Source organism: Saccostrea echinata, unplaced genomic scaffold (assembly GCF_033153115.1).
Source record: "Saccostrea echinata isolate AGI-Se365-2 ecotype Australia unplaced genomic scaffold, CSIRO_AGI_Sech_v1 ptg000017l, whole genome shotgun sequence".
Classification (NCBI taxonomy): Eukaryota; Metazoa; Mollusca; class Bivalvia; order Ostreida; family Ostreidae; genus Saccostrea; species Saccostrea echinata.
In genome coordinates this window covers 2,659,594-2,670,147 of record NW_026889766.1, presented here as the reverse complement: position 1 = coordinate 2,670,147, position 10,554 = coordinate 2,659,594, and the positions used below count along the sequence as shown (strand labels likewise).

Sequence of the window (10,554 nt, the reverse complement as noted above, 5' to 3'; positions counted from 1 at the left end):
TGTGACAAAAAAATGGAACTTGCTTAAAAGGTTGCAAAACAAACTGGAAGGAACCTCTTTGCCAAGGTGAATATGTCTGAAATGTTTTAACCATATTTAAAAGGAATACTCATTAAGAGAGAGAATAATATGTTTTTTCTTAAACGTTTCTTAATAATAAAGATGGAGAGTCCTGTCATCTTTTCTCTCTTTTCAATTAATATTTCCTTTATGAACAGAAATCTGCGAACAGACTAGGCTAAAAAGAATTTTTTTTTTAAAAAAAGTAAATTTTAACAAAACAAGAAATTTTCGATTGGGTTCATTTTCAACACCATTAGGTTCATTTTCAACATGATCATTAAAGATATTCTGATAAATTAATGCAGCAACATTTAAATCTTGTTTACTGTCACTAACATATTGCTAGAAATTTAGACAAAAAATTTAGACAAAAAAAATTAGAAACACCTCAGGTATACATGTAGACCAACCTATAGGCGTCAGAAGCATATTAAAAGAAGAGACCAGAAGTTAAACGAAGCAAATCGAGGAAAAGGGAAAGGGTGGTGGCCTAACTTAAACAAATGCAACATAAGGAATAGATTTGCACAATTTATTTTGGCGGTATACTCCCACATTTTCTCCATCTTTCCAATACCTAAGTATAATACCTTCCGTATACATTTAAATAAACATTGGTCTAAGCTGATTCTGGCACTTCAGATTCTCTCTTACACAGCAAAATGTGCCACATACGTATCACATACGTTAAACGAATGTGATATGTACGTGACTTCACGTACGTATCACATGAAAAAAGCACCACGTATGTTAAACGTACGTTTTCACACGCATGAATATCATGCGTGACACGTACGTTAAACATACGTATTGACTACCATACGTTACACACATGTTGCACACGTACGTTATTCATACGGTTCACGTATGAATAACGTACGTTCAACGTGTGTGTATCGTATGTTTCTAGAAACATGCGTTTAACATGTTTGTTAAATGCACTGCTCATATGATAAATGTATAAGTATCATACGTGTGCCAAACCATGGTTAAACATATGTTTTGACCACCGAACATTCTTTTTCACATATATATTGTAAACATGCGTGAAACAAAAATGATGTGCAATTAAAATATTCATTTCATGCATTTGACATAATTTTCTTCAGGGGCTTATTTTCTTTTCATCTGTTGAATGATCCACATTTTGAAGGTACATATCTGGATATCCTTCACCTCAAATTTCCTGATCCTAATTGCTCTTTAGGCAATCACAACAAAAGACATATTCAAATTTAAGCCAATTTTAATGTTGAGATGTTAACATCAATTCATTCTTCTGCAATTCCCTTTCATCTGTAAAGAAAAAGAAAATATTAAATGAATTTGCATATGGAAAAACACATAGTTTTTTTTTCAGAACATTTTTATTTTCTACATATAACTCCTGGTTGACTTCCTTTAGAACTAAACGAGAACTGTCCAATAATGACAAATACCCCCCACTGGGTTTTTCAGAGAAGATGCCAAGTCACTAATACTAGTATTTTAGGATCTAAAAGGTGTTCAAAAATTGTTTATACATTTAGAGAGAAAATTTACCAGTAATTGCTCATTATATTTTTTTAATGAATGAAACTTTGGCATAGCCTAGTAAAACAGCAATACTAATAATAATATTGTTTTTTATTACATTGAAAAATTAATAACAATTTTTGAAGTATTTCTCTGTTGGAAAGTATGGATGCATTATTTATCCATTTTTTCTGCAGTATGTGACTATAGGTCAGGATCATGACACACCCTCAGGTCATAAACAATCTTTGTGTGAAGTGGATACTCCCAACATCCAAAATTATCCTCCATAGGAAAGATACAGACCGAACACGAATTATGAACTTTTTCTGTCAGTGACCTTGAACTTGCCCAAATGACCTTGGGTCAAGGTGATGACACACCCGCAGGCCGTAAGAAATATTAATATAACATATGGTTTTGTTGTTCTTGAGCAGAAATTTTTTAAAGATTTTTCCCTACATATGCCTTTGTAAAAACTTGATCCCCAATTGTGGCCTCTCCCTACCCCAGAGTTCATGATTTGAACAAAATTGAATCTACACTACCTGATGATGCTTTCATATAAACATGATTAATCATGGCTTTTCTGTTCTTTAGAAGAAGATTTTTTCCTATATATTCTATGTAAAACTTTGATCTCCCATTATGGTCCAATCCTATCCTCAGAGGATCATTATTTAAACAAACTTGAATCTACACAGCCTGAGGATGCTTCCATTTCAAAATGACCATTCATGGCTTTGCTATTCTTGAGAAGAAGAATTTTAAAGTTTTTTTTCCTATGTATTCCTATGTAAAATATTGATCCCCCATTGTGGCCCCTCCCTACCCCTGGGGGGTCATGATTTGAACAAACTTGAATCTACACTACTTGATGATGCTTCTTTATCAATATGACTAAACAAGTCTTTGCTGTTCTTGAGAAGAATATTTTTTAAGATTTTTTCTTATATATTCCTATGTAAAACTTTGATCCCCCATTGTGGCCCCAACCAAACCCAGGGCTCATGATTTAAACAAATTTGAATTTACACTTTGACATACAAGGTTTCCTATAAGTTTCAACTTTTTTGGCCCAGTGGTTCTTGAGAAGAAAATTTTTAAAACATCCCACTAAATTTTCACTATTTCTTAATTATCTCCCATATATTGAGGGTGTGGCCCTTTATTTGAACAAACTTGAATCCCCTTTACCCAAGGATGGTTTGTGGCAAGTTTGGTTGAAATAGGCCAGTGGTTCTGGAGAAGAAGTCGAAAATGTGAAAGTTTACAGACAGACGGACAGCTAGACAGACAGACAGACTACAGACAAAATGTGATCAGCAAAAGCTCACTTGAGCTTTCAGCTCAGGTGAGCTAAAAACAGATAGCAATAGGTCATGACTGACTCAGGTTATCTAATTAGTAATAACATTTTTTTGTGATTACATGTAAGTCAGCTCAGGTGCAAAATATTGCTTATCACTGATATAAATACAACAGTAAAATTTTAGACATAACCATATGTCTGACAATTAAATTCTATATAATAATAGAACTTACCCTCAGCATAAATCTTTCATAGCTTGGCATGGACCTATATGTTTTTGTGTCTGTTCGAAGTGTATACTTTTTGTCCTTGGGGTAAAAAAGAAAATATATGTTAAAAAAAATTGCATTTCAGACTTGTAAAGCAAAACAAACAATATGAAAAATTACTAATTTTACTGATAACATTTAACATTTTCTCCTCTTGTGATTGAAATGTAATGCACATCATTACATGATATTATATGTATTAAATTGCAAGTCTAAAAGCAATGGGATCAGAAAATTTGATTTCTTTTTTAAGAGTTTTACCATAATGCTGGTTAAACTTTCAGAATCTGTTTTTGAAGTCCAGACTTGGCATTTAGGTGTTTACATAGGAGATGAGCTTCAGCCACCATCCTGGAGTGTACATTTAAAATCACATAAAAAAATCACAATCTCAAAATACATTATTTATATTCATAAGGACTGTATGAAAAAGGCATCTGAAAAATAAGTGTTACACCCTTATTGCCCTAAAAGATAATTTATATTTCCTCTACATGTTTTGTAAAGAAATACATTGGGTGGGTGGAACTTTTTCCATCAAGGGTTTTATTGCATCTTATTGGTAGGCTAAAAAAAATCTTACAATAAATATTTTTTAAAACAGTATGTTTTATTCCTCACCTTAATTTTTATATAATGTGCCAGTGTTGATTCACGCCTGGGCTGGGGTGCTGACCAAGACAGTTGACTGCGTCAATAATTTCGTACATTATGTTATACACTAAAATAAAAGAAACACACCCGTTAGTTTACATGCAACACAGTCTGAAATATAAAGTAAATAAATAACTGTTGATGTTATGTATATTCCTCACCGTTACTCCTAGCCTAACTCCAGATCTACACTGTCTTGCAGACGTCAGACTTCTTACCAGTGACGTCACCCGTTAACGTAAATAATAATCGGAGGTGAACATTCCGGAACGTACATTTTACATATTTAGTGTTATACGGACGCTACCAACTGTATAATTATGTAATACCTATTTAGGTGAATACCATTTGAGTTCTGTTGTGAAATTATCGTGCTTTTCTTTTTTTTTTCAAATTCAGCTTTTGCTCCTGAATTCGGAATGATTATATCTACCGATGATCGAGTTCAATTTTATGTGCCTCTACCGATATCCGATATACATATTACGAGATTGGTGTACTTGTATGTAGACTATGTTTTACTGCTCTAAGAGTAAATTATACACCAATGCGAACTGATTACTCCATGTCAGACATGCAAGTGGACGTAAGGTAAACAATGTGAAATAAATTGGAACATTAAAGACGCAAAACACGCACAACAAGTCAACAATGCACACACCTGTGAGCTTTCAGAGGTGATTGGGTTTTAATCATCATTATCATAGATCATGATATGATATTATTTTTTTAAAAAAAAAAAAGTTAAATCTTTAAAATATATTACAGTATAATGATTAAAATCCACGCAACTTATGATCTAGGGTCCCATTTAAAGAGGGATTTTATACTTGGACCAAGTTGGTCGCAATACTCTGTTTCATGAATTACAGGTTATTGATCAGGTCCGGCACAATCTCCTGATTAAGCTATATAGCTTGATTTAGCTATATAGCTTTATTAAGCTATTCAGAATAGCTTGATTTAGCTATTTTATCACACTTTTTTCTCAAATGTGTTATTTTCCAAGTATGTACAAAAAGTCGCACCTTGGTGCAGTGATGATATTCAACCTTGAACTCTTATGAAAATAATGCATGTAAAAAATCACTCATCAAATTGCGTTTCCTTAAGTGACTTTGTACTCAAAGTTCTAAAAGTTTTGGGGGCTATATAAAGCAATTGATACAGTTACCTCTTCAATTAAATTATAAAGGAGGCCAATTATGGTCAACAAGATAATTGATTGGTAATAATTCAGTACAATGAGAAGCAATCATACTTATCCATGCCTCAACTCACACAAGGTAGTGTACAGTTACCCAAACAATGGAAATTCATCTTTTGCTTAAAAGTATTCAAATGCTGCAATGTTAGAACTATCTTTGATTTGGGTCGTTGATTTGATAACCCATATTACATATGAATAGTCAAATACTTGCGACTTTTTGTCTATTTTGTACAAATAACATTTTTGTGAAAACCTGCATATAAATAGCTTTATCAAGCTATTTTGAATAGCTTAATAAAGCTATATAGCTATTTCAAGCTATAAAGCTTAATCAAGAGATTGTGTCAGACCTGTTGATTGTTAAACATTATCTTGATTTAGTTCTCCAAATTCACTCTGAACTATTAAGTAAAAAAAAGTATTTGGTCTGAGGTGTACTTTTGTACAAAAAGTTCCTGTTACAGTATTTGAAAATGTCACCAGTTTAAGAATATTATATAGTCCCAGCAACAATAAAACTTTTAGGGATTTTTTTCACTTGTTGACAAAAATTAAATAATAATTTTACTAATTAATTAAACGAATTAAAAAGGATTGAATTTAATTATAGTTGACCTACATTTATCGTATACATGTATGTAAAAGTACCATTAATATAGAAAATATACAGCCTTCTCAAACACAGCCAGCTTTTCACACACATGTAGAACAATTTTTATTAACCTACATGTAACATAGCTGATAACACTCGTACTTGTCATTAATGTACATGTAATGTGTGGTTTTTAATACATGTAAACCATGCATATATTAACGTATGTATAACGTGTGGTTGATAATAAATGTAAACCCTGTGTGTGAAATATGTGTAATGTGTGGTTTATAATACACATGTAAACCGTGCGTTTATTAACGTATGTGTAACGTATGGTTGACAATACATATGTAAACCACATGTTCATTAAGGTATGTGTAACGTGTGGTTGACAATACACATGTAAACCATGCGTTTATAAACGTATGTGTAACGCGTGGTAGCACATACCATATGTAACACGTACATGAAACGTACGTAACACATACGTGTATTCCAACCGCACGTTTCACGTACGTTATGTGAAACGTATGTTGTCACACGCATGTTATCCATACGTTATACCACATACGTGTAACATGCGGTTGGAATACACGTATGTGTTACGTACGTTTCACATACGTGTAACATATGGTATGTGCTACCATACGTTACACGTACGTGGCACAATTAGCTGTGTAGCATATATTTGCCCGGAAGCTTGTGGATAGTTGTGTTCTTCTTTGAAATATTTCCAACGATTCTTTAAGAAGTGAACATTTGTTTTGTACTCTGTATTTATGATTATGTTACGACCTCGTTGATCTGACAGACAACTGTTTACGTGTTGATGTTAAAATTATGACAAGTAGCATGCAATTAGTCAAGCAGATACAAGTTTTACTACATATTCATAATTTTCAAAATTATGTTCATTTGAACATCTAACTGATCTTTGTCTTTTTATGATATCTAGTTAAAGGCTACTCATCGTTTCTTAGGTCACAATCTAGGACGACCTATTTCGAAAACTTAAGCTCTGAATCGTCCTAAATAGATCTTCTGTATCATATTAGACAAGTTTGCATATATATATATATATATATTTTTAAATATTTTCATTTTTTTGGCCACTATCTTAAAATTCCAACTTAGAATGTGTTGATGGATTATATGACGAAAGCTGCAATTCGCAATGTGGAAACTGCATCCAAGGAATTTGTGACAAGAAAAAAGGAACCTGCACTAAAGGCTGCTTACAGGACTGGCAGGGCCTATGTGCAATGGCAAGATTTAATATTTTTTTTTCATTTATTAGAATTCTTGAGTGATATTAAATAAGGAGAGAGATAAAAGTTTTTTTGGTAAAGATTTTGAGATAGACATATTATTATGAGAACATGAGTGTTTGTTAATTTTTATGCTGTCTTCCATATGATATAATTTTATAATTGTCTCATAATAAGAATATATAATTACTCAAATCAAAAGTGTCCTTTGTTCAACATCAACTTAAAAAAAAAACAACAACTCAAAAACAAAGAAAAAGGGAGGAAGAGAATAAGGCTTTACAAAAGAGAATGACGAAAAACAATTCGTTCAAAAAATCAAAATATGTGTTTCATCAAACTGAGTTTTGAATGAAATTTGCTTAAAATGAAAAGAGTGGTATCTGAAAACTTCAATATTATTTATCAATTAGATTATATCTTGTTAAAAAAGAAGTGATTATAACTTGCTTTTTAGTTTATACAAGGGAATCAAGAACAGGTGGTAAGTAATTCTATAATTTAATTAATCTTGTTTTATAAATAAACTTTTTTAACACCGAACATTAAGGATATAATTAGTGAATATATTTGTCTTTATGCCCAATGGAGACATATTGGTATCGGATTTTATTTTGTTCAAAACAACTTACTAACACTGTACAACCAACGTTTCTCTTGTATTTGATATAAAATATATGAAAAAAAAATGTTACTTCGAAATGGCAACATTGAAGAAAATGAATTAAGGAATAACTGTCTTATTTTTTGGATTCATGATGTGATCAATCGAGTGGCTTGCATGATAATTTGCATAAACGCCGAAGGCGTTTATGCATAAAATTATCACGCAAGCCAATCGATTGATCATCGTCATGAATCCAAAAAATCTGACAGTTATTCCTTATATTTACATGCTCCTGATTGCGCAAATTCCCGTGCTAATAGCCCCGCTTCTGTCTCTATTTGTCCCGCCCCGCACGTGATTTTTTTTAACCGCGCCTATCGATGAACCAGTAGATTTATGTAGAAATAAAATATTTTTACAATTTGTAATTTTATCTCGGACAAAGACATTGGAAATGTAAATATTGAGGGATGTAATCTACTTTTTTGGTACAAACCATTGTTTTTTTTTTTTTTTTCAGACGAGTTTTCTAAAACGTCCTTGGTCGTCATCTCCGTCATTTCAACGCTTCTTGGAGTAATACTTCTCAGTACGCTGACTATAGTTATATATCTCAAAAGAACAAGGTGCCTTCAGCAGAACGCAAGAGAACACTGCAATACTGACCAACCGTCTAGCAAGGATACAGACCAAAATTATGATGTGTTGGGAGGCATAAAAGAAGATCACCATTACACATCCATTGATTCCATTAACAGGGAATCAGTCTACCAGGAAATACATACTTATAGAAACACTGATTTTAATGAAGTCATATAAAAACTTTCCCTTATTTTATACTTATTTGACAATGTCATATAATGACCAAACCCATAGGAGTCCTGATAAATGTAAAAACAAACAAACAAACAAACAAACAAACAAACAAAAAAACTATATATTCCTATTGAAAATTACAGTGATACGTATTTCTCAAATAATGATATTAAAATGATTTTTATCTTTATTTTCTCTAGTATTTAACAAGTCTTATATTATTATCTTATATTCTTAATCTTATATTTTTCGTCTGTTTACTTCAAATAAACTGCATTGAAATAAATTGAAGTGCATGAAATGTATATGTATACATATGTATATTCTACGCATATTTATAATTGAGAAAAAATAGTTTTGGAAATAGGACATTTTTGTGCTGTTTTGTCCCCATCTTATTACAAACATATCTTTTAAACTGTTCAAACAAGTTTGCAAGAAAATAGTTGTACATGTATATGCTGAGCAATGGCGTACATATGTGTTTTGAAGTGACAGTCGATTGAGGTTAAATAATAAAAAAAAAAAAAAAAAAAAAAAAAAGAAAAAGAAAAAAAGAAAAACCACGTTTATTAAGTTAAACAAAAATAATTAATCATGGAAATTTCTTTTATTTTTTTTCTTCAATTAATTAATTAATTAATCGAGTTTGAAAATGAAGCAGACAACTGATTGATGAGAGAAAAACAGATATGAATATTTCAATTTTGATTAGTTTCGACGAACTTTCTTTTATAGAGAGGAACTACATATTTATGTATACGCATTGAATTCTTCTGCATCGTTTTGTGTAAGTCACGCTGTGTGTCTAATTATTTCCCATATTGGAAAATTATTTATTTCAACAGAATAACGATTGATTAATAACACATAGTCATTGTAATTTCAATGTTTGACATTTAAACAGAAGGAGGCCGAAATGATTTTGAAATGAAACATATCCCCCACCCCTGATAAAATGCAATTTGCAGTTTTTAAAGTAGATTTTCTACAGAACGGTTGATCATTTCCACATATATATTTCAGATTTCACGTCCTATAAGGATATCATTGTAAGTTTGTATATAATTTCACTAGTCTTCAAGCTTACTCTGCTTCTTCTGAGATTTAGTAGCAGTCAGTTAACAATTCTTAATAACATATTGCAGGGTTACTCCTACCATTAGTAAATTGATACATTAGTTTAAAGGAAAAAAGCAATTCATAAATTTGACATGATTTCGTTTTTTATTCACTGTTAGTGTGCATTTAAGGTCAAAATCTAGTAAATGTTTTTAGACTAACTATTTGGTGCTAGATCCATTATGACGTCATAATCAATTTCAAGTTTCATTTTCCCGTACTTTACGGCTCTAATATAATTATGTAGAAAATAAAGTATTTTCATGGAATTCAATTTGAAATCATGTGAAAACTAATCCCGATATCTATATTCAATTCAATATTATTTTAAAGAAGAGGACAAGAACATACAAATAACCGTTTTCTGAGAGACTGTAGGCAATCTTGATACATTTCCTTTGTCTGATATGGAAAAAACTCCCGTATTAATGACTGGTTTTCTTAATTTTTCATTGCAAAATGACAATTTCAAATATGATTTTTCGTCTTGTTTACCTACAAATTATGCCCCGAAACACTTATTTGACCAGGCTAAAGTTGTGAAGTATCATTAAAGGAATTTATTTCTCAAATTTGAGAAATCTGTAGGCACCTTTCTTTTACTAGATCTTGACCTTAACAAAAATTTATGCCAATTTCCTTCTGAAAATCACTTGATAGAAGTGAAATATACAGAGTGTCTCAATAAATTGCGAACATAACTGGAAAATATTGATCTTTCAACTTAAAAATTCAGACTGCGATACATTCTCTTAAACCTTATGTAGTCCTCAGAGACCAGGTCTACAAATTGTTGGAATTTTGATGGGCAGTTATCGTGCTCTTTTCTACACATAAGTCCTTTTAAGTAAATATTAAAGGGTTCCTAATTGACAACATTTATGTAGTTCTCGGAGTCCAGGTCTACAAATTGTTGGAATTTTGATGGGCAGTTATTGTGCTCCTTTATTAGCCGATCTGTTTTTATATTCCTATGAAACAGGATTTATTCAGAAACTGCTACATGAGAAGAAAACACTTGCAGTAGCCTTCAACCCAACATTTAGATATATCGACGACGTATTATCTATTAACAATAAATACTTTCATTCATATGTCGACTCGATATATCCCAATGAACTTG

General features: G+C 31.6%; 1 long non-coding RNA gene across 1 annotated transcript; it reads right to left on the bottom strand.

Moving 5' to 3' along the window:
• Positions 1-1,291: 1,291 nt before the first annotated feature.
• Positions 1,292-3,998, bottom strand: LOC133189140 (uncharacterized). Its single transcript, XR_009721414.1, has 5 exons — positions 3,975-3,998; positions 3,781-3,880; positions 3,421-3,510; positions 3,124-3,198; positions 1,292-1,359 (listed from the first exon to the last, which is right to left on the bottom strand). It is a non-coding gene; the product is annotated as an uncharacterized LOC133189140 (long non-coding RNA).
• Positions 3,999-10,554: the final 6,556 nt, after the last annotated feature.